Source organism: Ursus arctos, unplaced genomic scaffold (genome assembly GCF_023065955.2).
Source record: "Ursus arctos isolate Adak ecotype North America unplaced genomic scaffold, UrsArc2.0 scaffold_5, whole genome shotgun sequence".
Lineage (NCBI taxonomy): Eukaryota > Metazoa > Chordata > Mammalia > Carnivora > Ursidae > Ursus > Ursus arctos.
Window position 1 is genome coordinate 56886342 of NW_026623067.1, and position 27471 is coordinate 56913812.

The window sequence follows — 27471 nt, forward strand, 5'->3', positions numbered from 1 at the left end:
GATACCAGTAGGGAAATGGCAAACAACAACACATGGAAGTCCTCAGAATGCCCACCTTCCATTAGTTTCTGGCTATGGGAGAACAAAGGCAAGAGAACTCCCCCTGGGATCCCAGGGCAAGAGGAAGGGATAAATGCAGGGCCTGCATCAGGTTCTGATACTGTGGCCCCCAGTGTAACTCCCCAGTGTGGCATCAAACATTCACTTTTTCAATATTCTCCCACAGGTAGGTTTACAGTGCAGTTTTGGTTGTTGCGGTGGCTGAACATCAATAAGCTTACCGAGTGAACAGAAAACGACTAGTCCCCTAAGCCTGTCCCCTTTCCTTTGCTTATTCAGCATCTTCTCCCTGTTGTTGGGAGCAGCTGGCGTTAGTGAGCTGGAACCCAAGCAAATCAATACTGTGTGCATATGAAGACATGGTTAGCAGGGTACTAATGCTCATTGCGGATACATCCAGTATGTCAATCACGGTCTAGAGGTTAAGTAGATTTTTTTGTCTAATGTCAGGACGTCCATCTTATTGGAACATGGGATATTTTCCTGCCTTGCTTACTCAATACAGCTTTGAGAAGGTAAACAATGTGGTATTTAAACATATGTAATGATGCTTTGTATGCAGTGTTTGCATAAAAAATAAAAATTCTATCAATATATACATACAACACATATATAACATGTATATATTTGAAGTTTTGGACAATATGTTTTCTGATTACACTATGTGTGAAACATATTTTAAAAATTCGATGCAGTTTTCGTTGTGCTGTAAGGTACCCAGATGCCAAATTCTTTTGCGAAATGGAAAATACAGGGGTAATGTAATATCTGCCTGCATGTTTGCAACATCAGTTTTCGTCTTTTGCCTTTTTGTCATCTTTTTCTTAAACGAAGGCACAGCACTTTTGCAATTAATAATAACTTAGGCAAACTTAAACTCCCTTTCCTGGTGTTGCTGCCCTCTCCCCATGCAGAAGGGCCCTTCCACGATGGTGAGCAGAGGTGGAGGTCTAAACCACATATGCCATCTTCCTTCCAGACAGTGCCTTCCTTGTCTGAATTGTGCTGGAAGGCATGGTTCTTTTCTCTAGCTGAAAAATTTTTGTGGCCCTTTAAGAGCCATGAACAAAATAAGGAGACATGCTCAGTAACATGGAGGAAGGAGAACAAATACGTTTTTTTTTCCTGCCAGAAAATTTCTAGCAATGCCTCTCCTCAAAATTAGATGTATTTCACCAAATTGGGCTCAGGCCATTCATACAAAAATAATAGCTATATTATAGACCATGGATTCTGTCTCCCCTGAAAGACATCACATTTTCAAGAACACTCCTATACAAATGCAAAGGCACAGAGCGTCATTTTGCCAGATGTCTAGCCACCCAGCTAAAACTGCCCTGCTAATCATGGCTTCTCACCTACATTCCTAACAGAGAAAGAGGAATCCTAAGTTCCTATTGCCAAAGTCATCCCTAGGCCCTGGAATGCAATGTCATAAAGAAGCAAAAACCCAACAAATGATGATGGATCCCTAACTATTTGGAAAGATGGAACTATGTGGCTATCCCAGGACTACAGACCTTTTATCCAAAGACCCCCATAAGCTAGAAGGCTGGAGTCAGGGAGATTGTACAAGACACTGGCTCTTAAAAGGAGCCCACAAATCTGAACTCCTTGCTGAGCCATTCAACAAGAAGTGCGGTGTGAAGCCAAAATGCTGAAGCAGCCCGTGCGATGCTGGGGTAGGTGGGTCATGCTGGTGTGACATACTTATTTATATGCCATTGTTATCTTTCCGGGGCATGGATGGCCAGAGATGGAACAGCATATGTTTACCTAGTTATACTGGCCTTTTGCTGGATTAACTTACAAGAGCTTACTAAATAAACTACAAGACTCTTTACACACCTTTGAAGTGTGTCAATCACATCAGCTCTAGGAGAAGTGGAGGGCTCAAAACACAAAGCAGGAAAAGCCAGTGATCTCAAAATTACTGCCAAGTTGTCTTAGCAGGCCTTTGAAAGTCCAGACAGAAGCTTTTCCCTTTCTGGTCCAGTGCCTATTTGCACATGGGAAGGACAAAAAAAAAACCCATCCTCTACCATGTCCCTGAGTTCAGGCTTCACTTTTCTCATGAGAAGAAATCTGCAGCCCGTAAAACTGACAGCAACCATCTTCTGCCCTGAAGTGCCTTTTAAGAAATTATTTACCTGAAATCCATCCTTATTCTCATTATACATGAGTCCCTAAATAGTTGCCAGGAATAGCTCTTTTCACTGTTGTCATGGAAGATAACAAAAGAGAATCCCCGCCTCAGATAAGCGAAGGCCCGTGTGCCACAAGGAAGAGAAGCGAGTCATCAAATCGCATAAAAAGGTGATGTGTTGCTTGAGTTTATGTGTTTTCCTATAACTGTTTTTTTTTTTTTATCAAGATGATTTGTATTATTTTCACTGAATGTAATAGATTCTTTAGCCCATCTTTACCTTTATGTGACCTTGGATTTTATGGTATGATAACTGTGTCGATTACAGTCAAGTTGGATACAAATCAACTATGGAATAACCTGGATGACAGCAAGGCAGTGAGCTGCAGATAAACAAGGCAGGCTCCTGTTAGGAGGTGGGGGTGGGGAACTCCCACAGGAGTTATGGCCTGTGGCGGGGGACAAACTCCCCAAGAGCTGGTGGGATGGGATGAGAGCGGCACAATCATCCTCTTGCTAATGGTTCATTTTGGTTTCCAGGCCTGCACTTGGAAAAACAAAATGTGATCCCAGCCATGATCTAACCTGGGCTTCCCCCAAGGCAAGCTTTATACTTTGCTTCTTCCCCAATTTCCCATATTATTCACTGCTTCCAATTTTTGAAAATTTGCTCTGTGCCATGCAACGTGTCTGTGCTTTAGAGGCACTGACTACCTCATTTAATTCTCACAACTGCCCTGTGAAAGCCAACTCTTTTTGGCCCCTTTTACAAATGAGATGCCTAAGGTAGAGAAACTGAATGCTCAAGAAGTAGCTGGGACACAAATGCACGCTTGATGCTCCTGTTATGCAGAATATTGGAGCTTTTCTTTTTATCTTTGTTATTTAACATTCTTTTTCTTCCCCCAAGGCATTTCCTTCACCTTCAGTGCTCTCATATTCAAATTTTCAAAGCTGGTGTTTAAATTCTCACTGAAAGAAATGACAAGTAAGAAATCGCCCTGAGTTTCAGTTTCTACATTTATGTCAACATCTGGGGGTCAGATGTCTTGGTCAGCAGCTGATGCTGGATGTTGGGAAGAGGGCATAAGGACTTTTGTATATTGCCCAACAAAGGCATCATGTTTGAGCTTCTCAGCAATGCTGAGATGCATTGAAATGAGGGGCATTTAGAAGAGTCTGAGGTCTGAAGGGGGGGGGGGTCTTCAGAGAACAGCTGCCTCTGAGGAGTTTTCAGACATTGGCCAAAGAATCCATTTCCTCCCACAAGTATAGACCTTTAAGGGCACATTTTAGCTGCGGCTTCTGAGGGCCTATTTTTATCACTGTCCAGTTATTGATGAACTGAAATGTCTTTTATTTTCCATTGACGAGGTCATCGTTTGCTATTTATTTTAGGCAGATAAGATGTCGTGAGAACAAAACTTCACTGATACACCCACAAAACAGAAAAGGAACAATTATAAAGCTCTTTATCCCCAGTGACAATCTTAAGTAATAAAGATGGTTGCAAGTCTTGTTTTGATTTTGTTTTTTTTAGGTAGGACTTCTCAATAACAAAGATCTCAGATTTGAAAAACGAAAGTTCATCATGTGCATCTGCTGTGCGGAGATACATATTTTGCAACTATTTTGCTCAGCATCAGGGCTATGTGAGCTGCTGAAATTACTGGCCTCCTGCCCGGTCTCCTCCAGAGGGCAAGGATTTCTGCCCAGAAGGACTAACCAGCCATATTCACAGGTTCAGTCCCTGTTACTGCTCTGCTCCTGCTAGACAGAGTCCCACAGTAACTTCCTGAATACTATTCTGGCCCCTGCCATCTCTGGGGGCAAGAGGGGGCTGCCAGTCATTATGGCAATTCAGAAAAATGGTTTGGGATCTGGCTGCACTGCTCTTGCTGATGTTTCTAGTAGCTTCCTGTGAAGCCGTCAGTGACCGTCTTCCCCTCTCCAGGAAAAAAATGAATGAATGACCCAGAAAACAGAGTTCCTTTTTTCAAGGATCAAGACCCTGCCCTGGTTACAATGTGTATAACCCTTCATGTTAATTATGCTACAAGAAAGAAACTAAGAGGAACTCAAGGAAAGGCAAAAAGGGCATGGAGAAGCACCTGACTTTAAGGCCCTGACACCAGATTTGAATTCTAGCATTAAAAAAATGTAGGTTTTCTGTAGGTGCTAATTAATTATACTTTTATTTTCAAACTAAGTTCTGAATAGGTAAGGCAGTCACATGGGTCAAAACTTTAAAAGACAGAGAGTGAAAAGTCTTCCACCTACCCTGTGTCATAGCTACTCAGTTTTCTTCTTGTTCATTCTTCCAGAGATATTTTATGCATCTACAAATACATATCTATTCACACGTTTCCCCACAAATAGTAGCATATTATGCTCAGCACCCTGCTTTTCTTCATTTTACAACAGATATTAGAGATCTTTTGGTATCAATACATAAACAGTCCTTTATTTTTCATGGCCACATAATATTCCACTGAATGCCCATACTATTTTTTTTATACTGTCCTCTAATGTGTTGGCCAATAATTTCCCATTAAAATCTGGACTAGTGAGTATGAACAGATGACAATCCATTTGGAGATATTTAAAAAAGAAGTTCTCATCACACAGTAGTTTGAACAGTACCCATGAAACAGGTCCCCTGAGAGTTCCTTTTGAATAGTGTCAGCTGGGGACTACAGACAATGTGGCCTGCAGAATCCTGTACACCAGGCCATAAAGCACTGGGTGGTTTCTAAGAAAGAGTCACCCACATTTGTAGCATTTTGAAAAATGAACGCAAAAACATTAATAAAGAGTATATCATAATAACTTAGATATATATCCATGCATGCTTCAGTGAAGATTACCCAACATTTGCTTTTACAGCATTAGAGTTAATACATTAAAATAGAAAGCACACTTGACATCTGCTCTGTTCTCCCACTGCACTTAACTGGGGTAACCCTCCCTTTGCCTTATGGTGTGCATTTCAAATACAGTAGAAAGGATTAATTGCCTTCTAATCCAAAGATTTAAAGATTCGAACTGAAGCTATAGTGATTAACTTTAAACAATATTTGAACTCTATTTAATTAGAGTCTTCAAATCCAGTTTCCCCATTTTTGGAGCTACATTATTTTTAATGTAGACATATTTTTAATGTAGACACAATGACATCTATTTTTGATAGATCTTGGGCCAATGCTCCATTAGCCATGTTGTGAGAACAAAGGCTCTTGGAACACGTACTCAGGCAAAAAAAAATATATAATGTGACAGTGGGAAGTGGCAGCAGTGGCACAACTTCTCTTCCTGAAATCCAGTATGGGGAGTTTGACTTGAAATAAATGACCAGGATGTACGGCTGGGTTGTGTTCACAGTGAGAACATGGTGAGTGGCGCTCCTCATAGAGCTCATTTTTAAGAAGGACCCCATGAAGTAACCAGATTGTACACAGGCTGTTTGGAGATGCCAGCCAAGGGGCCAAGTTGCCTGTGTGCTGGGATTCCTTTATGGATGAGAGCGGATGTGGATGGCACCTAGCTTCCTCTCACTGTAGGGCCCAATGCCAGGCACACACGAGGCGTACAATGTGTGCTCATCGAAATGAGCTGTTCCCAGCAGCCTCCCACTGTGGACATGAAAGAGTAGCGAAGTTCATAGATGTTTATTATGTATTGTCAAGTGGCAAAAGAGACGAAGGAACCAGGGCACAAAATGGGGGGTTACTGAGAAGCTAAGGGAGCTTAAACTCCGGGACCCCTTACTTGTACAGCCCATTCCCAGGCCCTGTACATGTGTTTGTTTCCATCATCTGGAGGTCTTAAAGACCTCCAAATTTTATAAGCTTCAGATCCACAAAATCTATATTCACTTTGGGTGTAAAATAGCATATAAACATGATTCCATTTTTAAAACGGAAAATTCTACTCAAAAACAGAATAACAGAATACCTATATATAGATATATATATATGACACACACACACAAGTTAGGGAGGCTATATATTAAAAATGTTAGAACTTTTTTTCTCTGAAGGTGATTATTTGCTATTTTCTACATTACTAGAATACTAGATACTTTGCTATTTTACTACATTACTGAATTAATGCCATGTTAAAACTTATGCTTTCTCCCACTTATAAAGATGCATCCCTTTGAACTCACTAATCTCTCTGTAACTGATACTTTCAGGCGATGTTTCTCCCTATCCAGTACTGGGAATGAAACTGTCTTTTCCAGTTCCTTGCAATGTTAACCCTAACTGGAGAAGAAAAATAAAAATACATGAGCAAAACTATCTCCCTCTGAGTTATAATCTTCATATCCACGGAAGGACACACATCCGCTTTGGCAGGTTTTTGCAGGAAGTTGATCAAAGAGTCAAAAACTCTTTCCCACGTGCCTTGGTTCCTTCTCTAAATCCCTCTCATCTCCTCACGCACCCGGTCAACCTCTGTCTTCCATCCCAAGCGTCTTCAGCCAAGCTGACTCGCATCTTTTACAATCACCGTAACGAACCTGAAATCTGGAAGTCTGGGGTTATAAAGAGGACAGCTTGCCTTCAGGTCTGTGTTCACAAAACCTAGGACAGCAGAGGCTGTGTCCTCTGTGTTCAAGTCTCCATTAGAACATCTTAGAATCACCTTAATCAGCAAGGGCTGATGACACATGTCCAGCCCTGCCCTGTCTCCCTCTCTCCCACTCTCACACTCAGAGCCTTTATGGTATTTCACCTGGCCCATCACAGCCTGGGCAACGGAGGGCCAGGCACAGGGAGGCAGGAACATTAAACATGGTCCTGGGCTCATTCTGCTTGTCCTGCCATGTTCTCTGTGACCCTCCAAGAAGACCAAAGGAATAAAAGACCACGCTGTGAGTGGGTGGCGTGATCCTGGTGGGTTTGACTAGGAGAGAAAATACAGAGCTGACCTGGGGGCCGCAGCATATCTGTACAGAGATTTCATTAATTTATTCTCTCACTCATTCAGTTTTTCAAGCATTCAATAGATATAGAGCATCATCCTACTACGTGCCAGGAACTGTTTTATATGCTGTGGCTATCAGACAAAGGTGAACAGAAAATAACATTGTATTTAGATATTCACAAGATGCTGAAAAAATTTTCTGGTCATTTTTAGTATAGTTGCTATTTTTCTAAAATAGGAAGGCACAGAAACATATACCCCCAAATACAGAACAGCAGCCTTTTAACTTTCTAATAAAGTTCAGTTACAATTAGGTGTATGCCTCAAATATCTTAGCATGGCTGCATAACCCGACCTGCAACCTCAACTGAGTACTCCCTAGCATCGGTAGCAGCCCCCAATGGAAGAGGAGAGAAAACACAGCATCAGTCAAAAAACTAGAGTCCTCCTGGAAAAGAAAACACTTAGAACAGTGACAGGCACATAGTAAGCACTATTTAAGTGTTGACCATCATCATCTTCTTCTTCATCATTATTTTAAGCAAGTGGGCAGCAAATGCAAAGCTTTGGGGTAAGAGAGAGCATGGCATATTCAAGGAGCTTAAAGGAACTCGTGAGGGGCACAGGATGGTGAAATACTCAGTGGGAGAGACAGGTAGGGGTCAGACCATGGGGCCTGTTGGCCATGGGGCCGCTAATGGATCCTCAGTGTTTTCCATCTCCTCCCTAAACTAGGATCTCACTACTATTCCTCTGGACTTCTATTTTTTTTTTTTAAAGACTTTATTGAGAGAGAAAGAGAGAGTATGAGTAGGGTGGGAGGGCTGAGGGAGAGGGAGAACCAGACTCTCCTCTGAATGCAGAGCTGGATGGGGGCCTCAGTCCCAGGACCCAGAGATCATGACCTGAGCCAAAGTCAAGATGCTTAACCAACTGAGCCACCCAGGTGCCCCTCTTCCTCTTGACTTCTATGCAAATGGAGTATTACTTGGCATCTCTGTTTCCCCTTTACTTATTCTGCCATATTCTGGACATAGATTCCCATCATTCCTAAAGTAGGACTCCCATCAGATCACTCTTACTCAGAAACCTTCAGTAACTGCTGACTGTCCACAGAACTGTCTCAGTTTGGCATGTTAGCATTGCTGTGCTAGGACTGCAGCTTACCTGTCTAGCCTCCTCTTTCACTATCCCCTGCAAGACCTCGATTTCCATCCACAGGTGACCGTTCGCTTCCACATGCCCCCAGGCCTTCACCACCCTCCCTAAATGTCCCATCTCAATCTTTTGAATTCTGGACATTTTTCAAGCTCTTCTCAATGCTCCCTCTTCTGTGAAGGCTTTCCTTAGACTCCCAGTAGTCTGAGCCTCCCTTCATCTCAAAATCCCTACTTTGTAATCCCGCCAAGGTACTTTTATTACCCTGTGCACTGGTCTGTTTCTTGGCACAGGACCATAAGCTCTCTAAAGTCTTGCTTTCGTGGAGAACCTTTTAGGATGCACATTCTGTAGAATACACTTTAAGAAACTCAATGGGAAGAAATGGAACTAGACCCCAGGGTGGGGTTTCCCACATCCATGTCACTCTGGCGTGCTTTGCTTTTCGGCAGGGTGAGTCTGGGAGTCCTGTGTAGACAGTGAGGCAGTGGATGGGTGCCCAGGGCAGGCCAGTGGCTATGGTCATGCTCCAGTCAGCCAGGCTGACCACCAAGTCCAAGGGAAACAGCTAGGCCAAGATGTCCTTCAATGTAATAAAAACCAATCTAGTCATTAAGGCCATAGGCTGGAGACACTATGGGTGAAAAGAGATAAATCTGTGACCAGAGACAAATCATATTATTTCATTTTCTTTCTCCCTTCCTCCCTTCCTTCTGCAGACAAAAATCTCTGCAAGGTGGTTAAGAGCACTTGGCCCAATGCCTCACAGCTCACCTAGTTGCTCTGGTTTGTCACGTGTCCCTGCTTAATTACTGTTATCAACTTTCTAGATTTTTGTAAACTCAACACACTGAATAATGAGGTTAATAAAACCGATGAACTCCTTTGCCATGCACACCGACTATTTCTATAAAAATGTCAAATATATTATTAGCTCAGATTTAATCATCTTTTCTTGCATCTTATAAATTTTTCCTAATGAACCTATTGGCTTTCCAGTGAGGGCTTCACTTACTCAGTGTTAGATTTTAATTCCTCTGGACTTAATTAGAGTCTATATATTTACAGCTTCTAACATTTCTGCACTGAATAATTTCCCCAGTGAATATGCATCTGGAATTCAACAGATCAGACAAGCCTGAAGTCTCCAGCAGAAGCACTGACTAGCTTTGACCAACCCTGGACCTTGGGACAGCTACATTATCCAAAAAAGCTTCCTGTTGATTCTTAGCTTGTTAGGGTTGTCAGAGGACTACATAACACAAAATACTCAAATATTATTTTTAAATAAAAAGATCAGTCTTTAAAATTGCACCTATTCATTCAACAAACATTCATCGAGAGCTTCCCATGGGCTAGACTGTACATAAATAACAGGGATACAAACCGTCTCAGCCAGAAGTCATTCCTGGACCCCCAGCCTCCTGAAGCTTATACACTAACTGGGGCAGACATTTAAACAGCTTTTTATACTCTTTTCAGCAATAGGTGAGGTTATTTTAGACAGAATAAATAGGCTCAAACAAAAGACATTTTCTGAAAATCAAGTTCATTTGGAGTACAAATGAACCTTAGAGGCAAAAGATACTTTTTGCTCTTATTTGGGGTGCAAAATGACCCTGAAAAATAGCAAATCCTTTGGAGTGAATCCCTGCTGTTTAACAGCATGCCAAGAAAGTAAAAACACACAACACTGAAGGTCAAAAATGGGGCTGTATAAAAGTGGAGCATGGATAAGTCAGGGATATTTCAGGGAGAAAAATCAGTGATGACCACTGTGCTGGGTTTAATGAAAGATCCAAATACAGAGCCCATAAGAACTCTAAGGTGGCTTGAAATTTATCAAATTGGTCAGGCTCTACTGAACCGTGACCAACACAGGAGACTGGAAATGTGTACTTTGCTTACTCTTTCTGCAGCTGGTTGCAATACACAATCTAGAAATAACTTTCAAGTATGGGCTGGCTGGCAGGGAAACTCTAAAACTACACTAACTTCCACGATAAACCCATCATCAAGGCATAGCGGGGATTTAGTCACACACTGCACTGGATCCAGTCCAGTGAAAAATGAGGTTAAGAGAAATAAGCCCCACTACCCAAGGCTTGCAGAAGGTGCTGAGCTGATGACAGGAGAGATGCTCTCAGTATCCCCTGGAACTATAGTTAACATCTGTTGAGCACCTACTATGTATCCAACACCATGCTAAGCACTTAAGTTGCTTTTCAACATCCTTTAATACTCATTCGAAGTAAGTACTCTTATTACCCCATTTTAGAGACCAGAGAACTAAGGCACAGAGAGGTTAAGCAACCAGTCCATGGCCATTTTAGCTGCTGAGTCCAAGCACCAGAATGAACTCAGAACCTCTGTTTGTAACCTCTGAGCTGCAGGGGGTGGTTGCTCCCTTCCTAAGACTACATTTTCGACCCTGGATGAAAGAGACACCTCTTGCAACATTTACCCTGCTGTTCACTCTACCAACTTGAACTTTTCTGTGATTAGGTTGTCAGTGTGTTTGAAATACCGTGTGAAAAAAAATAATCAATTCTTCCTCCAAAGTGGAGCTATAGCTGGGTAAGAGTCAGGTGAGGAAGCTTTATCGGAAGCCAAATAAAGTAAGGATAAAAACGTGGGCAGAGGCCCTCAGAAAAGGAGTGATCAGGAATCAGCAACACAATTCAAACACTAGCATAGCCAACCAGCTTAATTCCCAGTGCAGGGGGTCCAAAGGGAGATTTGGAGGGGAGGATGACACAGGCTAACTCCAGAATTACAGGACAGGGAATGTTGAGAAAAGCGGTCATCCCAGAAAATGCACTCAGGGTCCAAGGTTAGGAAGAAAGAGGTACGAAATGACTTCAGGGACAAGAGACTACAGGAGGAGAAAGGACCAGGCACGACCAGTGTCCAAGAAAAATGCATTAGCCAGCACTGAAGCAGGTAGCCCAGCCTTCAGGGGCTGGCTGCCACCTGACAGCCTCCCTACAGGACTGGCCCCACTGCTGATTTCATAACCTGATTCAAGGAGAGTGGAGGCTCTACAGATAACCAGCATCCCTGGCAAGAGCCAGGTTTTAGGTTGAAAGAGAACACTGTCTTCCATTCAAAACTCAGACTTGCTTGCAGTACCAAATTGCCTACTGAAGCACACGCTCAGGAGCTGCTGAGCCCCTCACAGCAAGCGGCGGGGCTGAGACAGGGACGTCAGCAAAACCAGGAAAACGAAACCCCAAGTTTTAGGAAAGTTGTTGTTGTTACCGTGTCTATAAAAAGACATTTTCCAGGGACGCCTGGGTGGCTCAGTCGGTGAAGCGTCTGCCTTCAGCTCAGGTCATGAACTTGGGGTCCTGGGTTTGAGCTCAACAGGGAGCCTGCTTCTCCCTCTGCCCCTCACCTCACGCAGTGCCCTCACTCATGCTCTCTCAAATAAATAAATAAAATCTTAAAAAAAAAAAAAAAGACATTTTGCTTGGGAAGCTCCGAGAATGCATAGTGTACCATGGGGGTGGGGCAGGTAGGGATCAAGATTAGTACCCAAAAGGTGTCCTTAAGTTCATTCTCCTCTAACATATACATTCCCTGGGCAGTCCCACTTGGGGAAGCAGGTAGGGTATAGGGGCTGCTGGGTGTCCTGCTTGCACCTGCTGTTAATACCGTGTACGGGAGCTCATTAAAGGAAGAGCTAGAGGTCTCCCAGTCTAGGATTAGAGACAACCAGATTTGCAGGGATCTTTCCTCAGGTGCTGGGAGCTCAGGTGCTGGGAGGCCAGGTTGACACTGAGGGGCCCGATTCAAGGTGAGGGACTAGCATCCAGACCTCCCTGACACCCTCCCTGGGGAAGCCTGCATGGAAACATCACCCTGGATGTATTTATGTTCTAGATTCCCCCTGGGACAAGTGGCCTGGCACGTAATGTTTGCTTCCGTATCTAGTCCATAGTCTATAACTGTCTGCTAGCTATATGCTGCCCAAATGGGATGAGCATGTGTGGACAGCTTTTAAGTATGAGCCCTGAAGCCAGTGCAGTCCCAATACTGTGTGACCTTGATGGCACTGCTCCCAAGCCTCGGTTTCCTCATTTGGAGGATGGGCTAATGATAGCATACAGTGCATGATTCCACCCCAGTCTACCTCCTCAACTTTATTTCACATCATGTTCCCTCTCCCCTGTGTTCATCAGACACAACTAAGCTGCCTTTCTTTCTGTTTCTCAAATACACCAAGGTCAATCTCATCTCAGAACTTCTGGAAGCCTCTCCCCTCAGTTATTCCCATGACTGGCTCCTTCACACACTGCAGATCTCATTCAAATATGACCCTGTGGAGAGGCCTTTCTTGGCCAAATAATTCCAAGTACCTTCTCCCCTCAATTCAAGTTTCTTTCTTTACTCTGATTTATTATAGCCATAAAATTTGCTGCTCTTTGAAATTACCTTGTTTATGCATTTTTTTAAAGATTTTATTTATTTATTCGACAGAGATAGAGACAGCCAGCAAGAGAGAGAACACAAGCAGGGGGAGTGGGAGAGGAAGAAGCAGGCTCATAACAGAGGAGCCTGATGTGGGGCTCAATCCCATAACGCCGGGATCATGCCCTGAGCCGAAGGCAGACGCTTAACCGCTGTGCCACCCAGGCGCCCCTATGCATTTTTTTGCACTGACTCAATAAGAACTTCTCTATCTCCTCATCTGACATTGTACCCCATACCTCCCCTATTTCCATTTCTTTAGTACTTATTGTATAACATACTGTCTAATTTACTTATTGCTTTAGTTTATTGTCTGTCTTCTCCCCACTGCAATGTAGCTCTGTGAGGGCGTATTTTTTGTTTGTTTGGTCACTGCTGTATTCCGACCACGCTTGGCATATAATAGGTAATCAATAACATTTACTGCATGGAAGAATCCATTTGTTCAGTTCTGTCTCCCTGGAAGGTAAGCACTCCCAGAGCAGGCACTTCATCACCCTGTTTACTGTTGCATCTCAGAAATAATTCCATAATGGCACCCAAGAAATATCTGTTCAGTGCCTGAGTGGCACCAATTTTATAGAAATATCTGAAGATTAAAATGAGAGTATCTTCATAAACCTGGCATAAGTGCCATGCACATAGTAAGAGTTCAGTAAAAATTAAGATATAATTACTATTAAAAGTTGAGCTTTTGGCACTGAACCTATAAAACCCTTTGTGCTCTGATTCAGATTTCAGAGCCAGGAACACCTCATTTGTGCACTGAGAAGTTGCATTCGCTTCTGGTTCACTAGGGTCTAGGCAGGATAGGGCCCCTAGAACTTTATCCTGGTCAAGGAAAAACTTTCTCTCTTTATTATTCTCTCATGGTAAAAAAAAATCTTTTTGTTAAGTCAACTAGGAAAACTAAGGCTCAGCTGACGAGTGCTATGATAAAGTATATTAAAGTCAAGGTTTGAGAATCTTGAACCAGCGAATAGTCCCCCCATCCCTTAGAAATGTGACTGGCTTTTAGTTCAAGATGTATCTAGAAGGAATTTACTCACGTTAGACACATTGTGGTTTTCCCAATGGTATTTGCCACCTGTTTCTACTCTCGGGCTGTTTGGTTTTAGTGAATGGCTGTATTTTCCTATGCCCAGTGGAACTGCCCTGAAGCAGAGCAGCTGTTTGGCATGAAGGCCAGTAGCTTGAGTAGTGCATGATTTTCTCAAAAGAGAGAAGCCCAGATTCAGGCCTACTATCTTTCTAGGTCACCACTGTGAAGAACGTGCCCTGGGAATGGAAGGCCATGTTCCAGCTTTCAGTCCCATATTTAGGAGACTTTTCTGATACAAAAGACACATTGTATCCCAGAAAGGAGTTTAGCAATTTGATGACCTAGTAAAACTCACCATGTGAGGTATGAAAGTGCGCATGGCAGCCTTTGCAAACCCACCTTTCAGCTGATGTTAAGTATTTGCTGGGGCTTCAGAGGGCACATTAGCCCTTGGTGAGTTCCATACCCCAAAGCTCAGTGATTGCCTGCAAACAATCCTATTCTCCCAGGTGTAGCCACGGCTCAGAGGAGAGGCGAGCCACGGCCAGTTCCCTATCAGGCTAATTGGTTGCAATCAGCGGCCTAACACGACACACGACCCATCTCCGGGGCTTTGGAAATACGGTGGCAAGTGAGATTTGTGTTAATGCCATGTTTCTACAGTTGCAAATGTTTGGGGAAGAATGGAATCTCCAGCACAGCAGTCCCCCCCACTTATTCGTGGGACACACGTTCGAAGACCCTGAGCGGACGCCTAAAGCTGCGGAGAGTACTAAATGCTATCCATGCATAACTATGGCATTTAATTTATAAATCAAGCAGAGCAAGAGCTTAATAATAACTAATAACAAAATAGAACAACTATAACAATACAGCGTAAGAAAATTTACGTGAATGTGGTCTCTCAAGATATCTTTGCGTACTCACCGACTTCTGACGAAGTGAGAGGAGAAGATGGCTCCAGGAGGGGAGGACGCAGAGCGACGTAGGCGCCTTGAAGTAGGCGCGGTGACGTAGGGTGAGGCTGCTACGGGCCTTCTGATGATTGGTCAGAAGGAGGGTTATCTGCTCCTGAAAGGTGGTTGCCGCAGGTAATTAACTAAAGGGAAACCGGACATAAAGAGCGACTGCTGCATTCTTCTGAAATCCTGATCCCGTCTCCAGTTGGCCGATGCTGCGCCGCCCCGCTACCAGCTCCTCCACCCCAGGTTTGCATAGGTTCACTGCAGACCTCAAGGCCAGGAGCTGGACCTAGCTTCACCACCCCAGAGACCTCAAGGCTCCAAGAAATAGAAAATGCTGACTGCTCACAAGTGGTGGGGAGCCCTTCCGCTGCGTAAAGCAAAAGCTAGCACCCAACTGCCTTTCACTCTGTCAGATTGGCTGATTAATTATTATAGCTTTGACTTAAAAGTTTTCTCCTCATTCAAACCTGAAACCCAGACAATTCCCTCTTCTTGTGTGACATCCTGGAGTGATCACTGCAGAGAAAGATTGCTGATGAGTAAGTTTCTTTATTTCCGGACTACGCAAGAAAGATGTGAGAAGTGTTGCAATCTCCGAGCATGAAAATGCTGTTAAATACATTTATTTTATCTGAAAAGAAATGTTCGTTGCTGTTTGTTGTCTATACACTTAGACGCCATAGTCCGTATTCCACGAGCACATTCTCGAGGTCTGATATATCTCAGATAACAGCCTTCTCTTTGAAAATATTTTTTAAAAAAGAATTAACATAAAACACTGATGACAGTTTTAAAAGTGGCCTTTTAAAATGAGTTTAATGCACTATTAATTTGTAACCACCTTACAAAACAATATAACTAGATATAAACTAATATAGCACAACCTGAGTTCACAAGTTCAAAATTAAGTTTTTATGTTTTAATCTTTTTAAAGGTTTTATTTAGAGAACAAGAGAATGCTAGCAGGGGAGGGGCAGAGGGAGAGAGAAGAATCTCCAGCAGACTCCTGGCTGAGCGCAGAGCCAGACACAGGGCTCTGATCCCACAACCCTGAGATCATGATCTGAGCCGAAATCGAGAGTGGGTCGCTCAACCAACTTAGCCACCCAGGTCCCCCCAGAAGTTACGTTTTTAAAGATGAAGTAGTGTTGTGACCCCAGGACCTCTTCCCCCTGGGTACCCCTATGAACCTCTCACTAGTATTCCATAGAAAACATTTTGGGAAACACTCCATTAGGTAGCTCTTTAAGGGGACAAAACAGTAGGAGATGGCAGGAAGGCGGAATTTGCATGCATTTTGTACAATTACATGTTATAGTTAGTGAATGTATGTTTCCTCCCCCAGAGACAATAAGCACAGAAAACTGTTGTATAGGCGGTCAGATCTCTTTTCTTGGATGGAGAGATGAGCTGTCAATGATTCTGGGTTTTCCCCGAAAGTAACAAAATTAACACAAGGATTAACTGGGGTAAATAATTAAGATTTTAATTCAGATCTAGAAGAAAATATTGCACAACTGAATGCAGATTTTTATCCACAGATAGTTCTAGTATTTAGAAATGATAAGACCTATCATTGAAGTTTATAAGACTTAATTAGGATGTAAATCTGTTTTTTAAACACTTTTTAGGAACCTGAGACTTGGCATCTGGCATTCTAGTTTATTACAAACTAGTGATTGCGTTTGAAAGAATTTTGACTTTATTTCTAGACATCTAAAGTTCTGAAATGCCTTGATGGGAGGTGTTATTTTCCTGTTGTACAAAGAAATGTTACATTGTTGTAAGAAGAATTACTATAAAGTACTGTGAAATAATACTGTGATTTGGTAGGTGAAACTTATTTGGAAATGTTGCTTGATTTCTACGCCTGTTAATGTGATGTAAGAAGCACAGAGTGTAATTTTGTATTAATAAATCAAAAAATTAAAAAAAAAAAAGATGAAGTACTGAAGTCCAAATTAACTTTAAGGAGAATCTTCTGACACTTCCATTGTAGTCCTCTTTCCCTATTCCAATAATTTGAATTTGTTTTAATTATGGCATTTTGAAGATGTCTCAAAATAACATCTACAAATGGTCCTTGGCTTATGATGTTTCAACGTACGATTTTTGATTTTACGATGCCATGAAAGAAATACACATTCAGTAGAAACTGTATTTCCGATTTTGAATTTTGATCTTTTCCTGGGCTAGCAATATGCAGTAGACACTCTCATGATGCAGCGAGCTGTAACTCCATCAGGCATGTGAACATAAAGGTAAACAACTAATACACAGACAACCATTCTGTTGTTCACTTTCAGTACAGTGTTCAATAAATTACATGAGATGTTCAGCACTTTATTATAAAATAGGCTTTGTGTTAGATGATTTTGCCCCACTGTAGGCTAATGTAAGTGTCCTGATCAGGTTTAAGGCAGGCAAGGCTAAGTTATGATGCTTTGTAGGGTAGGTGTATTAAATGCATTTTCAGCTTACAATATTTTCAACCTATGATGGGTTTTTCAGGGCATAACCTCATCGTAAGCCAAGGAAGATCTGTACCTTCATCCCTGTAACAGTAGATATATGGTTTTATTTAACTTGAATTACAAGTTGGTGTATTTTGGCTATTTTTTGCAATCACACATATAGCAAAACTTCATCTGTACAAAACTCAGTTGTCCTGAAATCTCAGAGACACAGGGGTTGGCTCGGCATGAGAAAGAAAATTGAGAGTGGCCTCTGGTTAACCAAATAAATATTGGCAAATCCATGTATTAAAGCTCATGTGCTCCAGTCAAGAGACAGCTTGACACTGTTTTGGCCTCCTTCCCTTACTACTCAAAGCTTCCAGATTAAAAACTACTTTAAAAAGGAGGAAGTTAGAGATATTTCTTCAAGGTCATAACATTAATATCATCAGTGAGTGATGAGCGGCCAGTCCATCAGCACTGAAGGAGGCAAACAAACCAAGAATGAGTGAGTAAAATCCCCCATATGAAGTACATACTTGACAATTTATTGCAGGGACAACATCCCAACAGCTGCCACTGTATTTCAGTCAATGTTCACAGTGATGACCCTGAGTCATCAAATCAAGTAAATTAGGTTCAGAACAGTCTGCGAGAGGGGAGGAACATGTTAGGCAAACAGAAAATTAAGTTATTCCGATTCATTCATTTATTAAGCAAATCTTTACTGAATCTATTTATTTATGTGCCAGATGCTGTGCAGGACTTGGGGACACACAGATACCGAGGCAGCAATTCCTGCTTTCAAGAAATTTATGTTCTAAATCAGAGGTTTCAAAGCATGGTCAGGGAACCCCTGAGGGTCCATGACATCCTTCCAGGGGATTTTCATGGTCAGGCTATTTTTTCCACATTACTAAGATGGCATTTTTTTTCACTCTATTGGCATTTGCACTTAGGGTACAAAAGTAATGGTGCATAAAACTTAGCATGAATTCCTTAACATTTATCAAGACAGTGGCACCAGACATCCTAGTAATCATTGTCTTGTTCACCTCCATGCACAGAACAAAAATGCCCACCTAACTGCTGAACATCCTTGACAAAGCAGGAAAAATGATTAATTTTATTAAATTTCAACCTGAAGTATACATCTTTTTCATATTCTGTGTAATGAAATAGGTATACATAAAGCACTTTTGCTGCATCCTGACGTATGATGGTTGTCTAGAGGAAAAACATTTGTGTGATTGAGTTGCAAGCTGAACTAGCCACTTTTTCATGGAACACAGTTTTTATTAAAAGAACGATTGACAGACTGTGGTTATTTGGCAGACGTTTTCTCAAAAAAGAACAAAGTGAGCTTGTCCTTTCAAGGAGAACAACTGACAGTATTTATAGGCAATAATACAATTTGAGCTTTCAAATGAAACTTAGAGTTTTGGAAAACAAGCGTTTGGAGTTTCCAATAATTAAAGACTTCTCTGATGAGAATGATAGTGATATTAACAAATTTATTTTTTGATATTATATAGTGAAATTGTCAAGTTGGAATGATGTATATAACTCGGCAAATCACTCTTTTCCAAATTACCAAATTGTATGATGTTACAAAATCATGCTTTGAGGAAAGATCCATTCAAAGTGGAAAATAGACCAATGGTTTTAATGTAGCAAAATACAGAAAGTTTGTGGATTTGCTTTCAGATTACACCTTGAAAATGAACTTTAAGAATCCCCCACTTGTCAAGTTTTAGCATAGTATTAAGAAGAATATCCATGAAAAGGCTTTAAAATACACCTCCGTTCTCTAACTGTCCCTGAGACTGGACTTTCCTCATTTATTTCAACCCAAAACAAAGCATTGCAGCATGTTGAATGCAGAGGCAGAAATGAGAGTCAATTGCAAAAGTGTAAAACAATGTTACTTTTCTCTCTAAAATTTTTGTTTTGAAAAATATAATTATTTTCATAAAAATGTGTTTTAGGCATTAACATGTAATACATGTGCATTGTTATTTTAAGCGAATCAATGAATTTTAAGAATTTCCTAATTTTAATTTCTAATACAATAAATATCAGTAGATATTACCCCCATATATACATCTCTTCAGGGTCCTCAATACTTTTTAAGAATACAAAATGTGCTGAGACTAAAAAGTTTGAGAACCACTGCTCTAAGAAGAAGATACAGATCTAATAAATAAGTAATTCTTTTTTTTTAAAGATTTTATTTATTTATTTGACAGAGAGAGAGAGGACGAGAGAGCACAAGCAGGGAGAGCAGCAAGGGGAGAGGGAGAAGCAGGCTCTCCACCAAGCAGGGAGCCTGTTGTGGGACTTGATCCCAGGACCCTGGGTCAGGACCGGAGCCAAAAGCAGATGCTTAACCAATTGAGCCACCCAGGTGCCCCATTAAATAAGTAACTCTAATGTACTATGTCAAGGGCTTTGATAGGAAAAAGTACAAGGTAACATGGAAGGGTAGAGGACAGGCATCCAGCCCAGTCTTGGAGAGTGATGGAAGGCTCCCTGGAGAAGGTTATCTCTAAGCTAGGACTTGATGGATGATAAGTTAGCATGCCAAGAGGGGTACAATGTTCAAGATGGAAAGAAGAACTTATACACAGGTCCAGAAGAAAGAGGGAGGGTGGTTCAGTCAGGAAAACAAAAGTTGTTTGGTGCAGCTAGGGAATAGTTTGTGACAATGTAGGTTGTTCTGATTACATAATTATTTTAATAAAATAAGTATATATCGTTTCAATAAAATAACTTAGTAAGGGTTAAAAATTGCCTCTGATCTCAAATATACATAATACTAATGGGGGAGCAAGCTGGAAATGGTCTCTGGTATATTGCCCCTATTTATAGGAAGTCTTAAAGAACTACCTTAATAAGTTTTCACGAATATGTGATTACAAGTTGTAATCTATATTCTGTGATATTTCTAAACTTAAGCCAAAAGACCTTTTATCGTGTTGAAAATAATTCTAATGAGATGTTTGATTTGAATTTGATTTGAATTTGAAAGGATACTAGTTGAAGTTTAAGGCCTGATATTCTTCATAAATACTCGATTTCCACCCAGATCAGTGACAGTTATGTCACGAACTTGGGTTATATCTAACAGTGATTGTTCTCTATGAGTGACATAGATTGTAATATGAACTCCATGTCTCGATGGCCTCTTTGTCCTGTTGGCCATATGGCCACCGTTTCCTTTTTTTCCATTTCTTTTCTGTTTTAATAGTGTCTTCCCACAGCACTAAAGAAAACCTTTAAATCAAATGCCCTGGAAAACTCCACCAAGAGCTTGGTGTTGCCAGATACCAAGGAGGCTTGTGTCCTGAAGGCCAGGCCAGGTCATCAGCAACTCTTAGAGGTATGTCCCTCCTCAAAGTCCCTGGTTTATCCCGTGGGTATTCATGAGCTGGAACAGAGATTCTGAGAGGGATTTTTCTCTTTCTGGAAGAGGTTCAGAAGAAACAGAAACAAATATTTATGGCTTAGAGGTCGGGCCTAGTACAATTGGTATCTTGGAATAGAAAGCCACCACAATCACGTCACTGTGATCTTTGAATGGCAGGCTACTGTTAAGTATTACAGAATTAGGATTTGCTGTCAGGAGAATGCAGTGGTAAGGTCATATTGCTACATTTCACAAACTTTATCCAAGTGGCCCTATTTAGTTTAAAAATGTTTGTAGCACATGCCAGAGAATATTTTTAGCAGGGATCTTATCTATTAACTTACGTTTGCTGCATACACATTGCTTTATCAGTATGTCATTTGCATTATATGTTGCATGTTATTTGTTTATTTGTCTCTGTCTTTTGTGGCCCCTGAGAACCCTGAAGGACAAAATAATACAACCATGGGTGGATTACAGTTTGACATTTTTTACAGTATATTATATTTTAAGGCACTATCACATAACAACAAAAAAAGCAGCAAAAATAGGTCAAAGCAGTAAAACGAATTTAAAACTGAGATCGATTTTGTAACTATGGATACCACCTATATCTCCCAGAAGATTTTAAAATAAATTAGACATGTAAATATGCTATATCCCTAGCAACTGTCTGACACCAGTGTGCATATAGTGAATGGTGTATGAGTAAATGAATGGATGACTAAACTCTAACACATAGAAATGACAGATATCCATGGTTTTCAAATGAGGAAATTGAGACACAATGAGGTGAGGTTGCTTGTCCAAACACATACACAGCTAAAGAACAGTGGGACTGGGCTTTGAAGTCAGGCAACCTGACTATAGACTCACTTGATTAACCTCTACACCACATTTTAATATTATATTAAAGTTTTGAGAGATCATTTATATTTAGGTAATGTGACATCTTCCCATCAAATACGCTGATTAAATATTTAGCAATTACTTGTTGGATGAGAAGAAGTCAGACACACAAATATGGGTCTAACTTCCTTGCTGTCAATAATCACTTCCTGGGATCGTCTCCCTGGTGGCAGTGAGGGGGGGTGGATCAGAATCCCCCGGGGGGAAATCATGAGCAGCTCAAGGACTAGCCCAGTGGTCTTCACGTTGAAAGGAGCACCCTGAGTAGCACCCTCCTCCACATTTCCACACCGTGTCCTACTGTCATGACTAAAGTAAATGCTCTTCCAGATCCTATCAAAAGGTCCTTTCACAATTACCCTTTGCTTTGGTTTGGTTTGTTTTTAATCCTGATGATTAATATATTTTAAGTTTCAAATGTTCAATAGGCAGTCGATTTTTATATCTACCACAGGAGGGCATGGGGCTTAACAGGTTGAGAAATGACGATTTGGTCGTGTTTCCTCAAGGTTGTAATAATATCTGTTAGCGATAGTCGTAATAACCTTCCTGCGCTGGGTGTGCATTCTGGGAAAGGGAAGCATGGGGATTCAGAGAGACAACACTTCTGAAGTCTGCCACAAGCTTGAACGTAGTACCAGTGCCTGGGTGCGTGGGTACTGTTTCGAGACTGGTCATCATCCCACACTCTTTACGGTCAGTTGGACCTTCTTATGTCCTCTAGATGGCCAGCTTCTCACTCCCAGCTGTTTACGGAGGAATGGTAGTTCAAGGGCATTCAAGATGCTGCTTCATTCCACGTGGCATCTTCACAATTCTTTCAGTGGCATTCTGTCCAGTGAACCTTCTAAAGAATGTTTAAAATGCCATTTCTCGGGCATCTGGATGGCTCAGTTGGTTAAGTGTCTGCTTTCGGCTCAGGTCATGATCTTGGAGCTCCGGGATGGAGCCCCACATTGGGCTCCCTGCTCAGTGGGGAGTCTGCTTCTCCCTCTGCCCTTCACCCCACTCTTGTTCTCTCTCTCAAATAAATAAAGTTTTAAAATCTTTAAAAAATATTTTAAAGATTTTATTTATTTATTTTTGTGTGTGAGAGAGAAAAGGAGAGCAGAAGCAGGGTGGGGAGGGGCAGAGGGAGAAGCAGGCTCCCCGATGAGCAAGGAGCCCCATGCTGGACTCCACCCCAGGACGCTGGGATCATGACCTGAGCCAAAGGCAGACACTTAACCGTCTGAGCCACCCAGGCACCCCATAAATAAAATCTTTAAAAATAAATAAATAAAATGCTATTTCTCCACTTTCCCTGATTTTTCATATCTGCCCTTCTCCTCTGGAAAGTAAGCTCCATGACGGTAGGGACCAAGCTTGTTTTTCTCATCATTGTAGCTTCAGGAACTACTACCGTATGTGGTACACGGTAGATGCTTATTAAAGATGCATGGACTAAATGAATGTATGAGCGACCAAATAAATGACCATGTGCTGATATCACAGCTTGGAATTGTTTTCTTTTCATCTCATTATCTGTATATGATTACCGTCTTTTCCTATCCCTTTTAAAAAGTTGTCTCTCACACGTAGAAAGAATCCATTTCTGGAGTAGCGAATCTGTAAACAGCTGTGGAATTCTAAACAAAACCAAGCTCCTTTCAGAAATGGCAGAACTTGAAATGCCATTTAACGGGCAATCAGATACTTGCTGACTGGAGGATTTGAGAGGAGTTGCCCATAATTTTCTTTATTGCTAATTTAAATCCCAGTGGATTTCAGATGTTCTTATCCAGCTTCACCCTATTTAGAGAAGGAGTACCACCTACCCCGACTCTGCTCTTGAGAGGCACGGAGATGAGAAATGCCGATTGGGCAGCTTCGCAGGCAGTCCAAGTCTTGGCCTGTTCTCGATTGTCCTCATAACCCCTTCTGTAATGTGGGGTGGGATTGGGGCACAGTCATCTAAGACGCCAGGCTATGTGGGACCTTTGCAGAAGGAATTACATATGGAATTCTACCTCCCAAAGCGCCTAACAACCCGTGTCGGTCTCCTACTGCTGTTGCAACACACCGCCACAACTTCAGTGCTTTAAAACACCACAGGATTATTATTTTACAGTTCTAGGGATTGCAAGTCCTAACATCAAGGTGTCAGCAAAGTTTCGTTCCTTCTGGAGGCTCTAGGGAAGAATCTATTTCCTTGACTTTTCCGGCTTCTAGAGACTGCCCACATTCCTTGGCTCAAGGTCCCTCCTTCATTTTCAAAACCAGCTGTGAACCTTCAAATCTCCATCTCTGTCCGTCACCTCATCACATCTCTCTTACATCTTCACATCTCCTTCTCTAACTCAGACACTCCCGTATCCCTCTTATAAGGACCTTTGAGGTTGCATTGGGCCCACCCAGATAATCCAGGATAATCTCCCCATTTCAAAATCCTTATTAATCAAATCTGCAAAGTCTCTTTTGTTAGATAAAGTAACATATTCACAAATTCCAGGGATTATGGCATGAAAACCTCTGGGGACTATTACTCTGCCTGCCGCCCCACCCCACCCACTTTCTTCCTAATGGCCTCATAAAGTGGCATTCAGGTCCTCCCATCTCCCAGTGCCAAGCACATTCACAGGCTGCTGGAGGCTTCTGTATCACTTCCTCCTTCTGAATTTTCCTTGGTCATCCCAGCTGGATGCACCTGCTTCTTCTGCTGTACTCCTTTGAGCAACCTGAACCTTAGCAGGGCATTCCTTTCTGTTGCCTTACACCACATTTGTATGTGTATATGTTACTTCCCTGACCAACCTGAGCCAGGAGCCAACACTTTGCCCTCCTGGGACTCAGAACAGTGTGGCAGATTGCAGGGACTCAGCTGTTGCTGCTAGTTCTCAGCAGATAACATGTGAGCCACTTCTCCCTGGGCCTGGTGCCCTCCAGATGTTTCCCCCAGAGTACCGGGACAGAATCCCTTACGCCCTACCATGGAGCACCATTGCTAGCAAGTGATGGCTTCCCTGCCTGTGAACTGGTTGGATTCCACAATCACCTTCCACTTAGAATACATCATCTCTTGGGGCTGCTGGTGGCCTGGGGAGGGAGACTGCATTTACATCTCCTGCTTTCCACCTTGCACGAGCCAGGCTTCTTACTGCTTTGCCCTTCGCAGTGGCAGGGGCTGCTTGTTTGCAGTGCTGGCTGAGAAGCTCCATCTCTAAGCAAGCTCAGCTATTTCCAGTATCATTCTCTTCCCCTCAGGATGCCATTCTCTACATGTGTCAGGATGACTCACTTGGCACTTACGCTGGGTAAGAGCTTGAGCTTGGTGAAAAGGCACTGGCTGAGAACGTCCCAGTCTCATTTTCAGCCACTCCCTGGGAAGGCCTCACCTTAACCCGGGTGGACTCTTACCTACCCAGTAGCCAAGAAAGGCAGAAGTATGAGTATTTAATTGCCAGGCACTAGGTGAAGCTTGGAGCTGGGCTGAAGTGAATTAAAGGGCAAGGTGGGTTAGGGAATAAAAACAAGAAATCAAAGTTTCTGCTCTGACACATTTCACAGTCAACTGGGGAAAAAGAGAAGTCACCAATTCATTACAAAATTCTGCAAAATCTTCTATCGGTTAAGTGCTGTGAAGTTGGGAAAAAAAGTCACAGTCTTCATCTGGATAAATCCAAAGTATTAAACCTGAAGTCTTACAATACTAGAGAAAACCCTGGGAGAATTTTTCTTATATAATCTCAGAATGGCAAAGGCCTTTCTAAATACAAATAGGACTCATAAGCTGCAAATGAAACAGTAGTTAAATTTAACTACATAAAAAAATATTCCCCACAGCAAAATCTATAATACATGAAGTTAACAAACAATTGCCAAACTGAGAAAAAGGACTTGTAAGTCATATTACATAACAAGACTAAGTTCTCTAATGTATGAAGGGAACACATAAATCAATAAGAAAACACTAACCATCCCAATAGAAAAATGGGCAAAGGATATAAGCAGACAGCTCATAGCAAAGGAAATGCTATGGTCCTTATACATAAGAAAAGATGGCCCGTATCCCTTATAATAACAGAAATGCAACTAAAATTACATAGAGATGTACTTCTTGGCCTAAAAATTGGCTGTATTAAAAAAGTTGGAAACCATTTATATTGTTAGGAATCAGCAGCCCATTCGTGTTACTGGTAGAAGTACCTATTGCTAGCACACCAACAGCGGGCAAATTTTCAACATCTATCACAATTATAGACACGCATATTCTATGACTCGGCAGTTTTGGTAGGAATTTATAGAAAACGACATCTATAGAACCTTATTTACTGTAGCACTGTTTCTGTTATCAAAAGATTGGAAGTAATCACCAATGGATGAAGGATAAAAAAAACCAGTAGAGTGATCAATTATGATAGTCACCTGCACAATAGGATTCTGCACCTTGCTCAAAAGGAATGGGGATGCTCTTTATGACAGTTATGGAAATATTTTGAAGATATATTAAGTGACAAAAGTAAGGCACAGAACAGTGTGTTCTGCGAGCTGCATTTTAGTATAAAAGAAGGGAGGAGTAAGCTACTGGTTGTTTTCCAGAATAAGCTCAGGAGGGTTTTAGTGGATGTTTTTGCTCATGCTATTCTCTTCATGTTGATTGTCCTTTTTCCATCCCTGCCTATTGAAAAATATTTATTCTCCCAGGACAATTTCAAATATTTCTTCCTTTATGAACTTTTATAATCTCCTGGATTAAATACTCTCTTGATTGAAAAAAAGTATAAAATTTTTAAGAGAATAGTTTTAAGGCTTTGGGTGAGGGTTCCTTTCTAAGGAAGACAACCCCCAAAAATTTATAAAGGAAGAAGATTGATTTAATTGTATAAGACATTTAATATTTTATATGGGCAAAGACATCATAAATGGACTTACAAAAAAATCTAACAGAGTGAGCATCATATATTGATGACAAAGGCGTCTGGCTTATATAAATAGCTCCTACAAACCAACAAAGACAAAACCAACAGTCCAATAGGAAAAAAAGGGCATTTTTAAGGACAAGTGCAGTTTGTTAAAAAGAGACAAGCAAATAAAAAATGTTTATTTTTAAATGAATATTTTTCTCCTTTTGTTGAGTAAAAAATAAAGAGGTTTATACTATAGTGGGGAAACAGTCAAGGATGTGGTGGGGGTATAAATTGTTAAATTTTCTTTGTAACGTAATTTGGCAGGAATCATCAAATGTTAAAAATACTATCACCTTCAGGGGCGCCTGGGTGGCACAGCGGTTAAGCATCTGCCTTCGGCTCAGGGCGTGATCCTGGCGTTATGGGATCGAGCCCCACATCAGGCTCCTCAGCTATGAGCCTGCTTCTTCCTCTCCCACTCCCCCTGCTTGTGTTCCCTCTCTTGCTGGCTGTCTCTATCTCTGTCAAAAAAAAAAAAAAATACGTATCACCTTCAACCTGTCAATTGGACTTTTAGGTGTCTGGGCTCAGAGATATATGCACACAGAAGCACTTAAAAGTATCGTCATTATAACATTATTTACAATAGGAAAAACCAAGATCTCTTAAGGACCACCAATACGGGAAAGTATGCATGAACCAAGATAAATTCATTCTGTCGTTGAGGTGCAGTAATTTAAAAAATAAAGTGGATTTCTTCATATTTGCATGGCAAGAGTTCCGAAGGGAAATGCCACTGAAGTACAGTATGTAAAATGCTCTTCTGCTTATGGCCCTATAATGAGGCCATGTGGTAAGAAAGTGAGGGCAGCCTACAGCCAGGGAGGAGCTGAATCCTGCCAACAACCACATGCCTGAGCTCAGAAGCAGATCCTTCTCCAGTCAGGCCTTCAGATGGTCACAGTCACGGACCCAGCCAACACTTGGCAGCCCTCTGAGCGACCCTGAAGCAGGGAGCTCATCTAGGCTGTACCTGGA

The 27471-nt window shown here is 41.7% G+C and overlaps 1 long non-coding RNA gene across 4 annotated transcripts in view; it reads right to left on the reverse strand.

The window, feature by feature from the left end:
* Nucleotides 1–27471, reverse strand: part of LOC113255237 (uncharacterized) — a 90710-nt gene that overhangs the window by 55666 nt on the left and 7573 nt on the right. For 3 of the 4 annotated variants that reach the window (XR_008957627.1, XR_008957628.1, XR_003316216.4), the window contains one exon: nt 14736–26954. This is a non-coding gene — a long non-coding RNA (uncharacterized LOC113255237). The remainder of the gene's footprint in view (nt 1–14735; nt 26955–27471) is intronic. The other variant, XR_008957626.1, reaches the window with a different exon arrangement.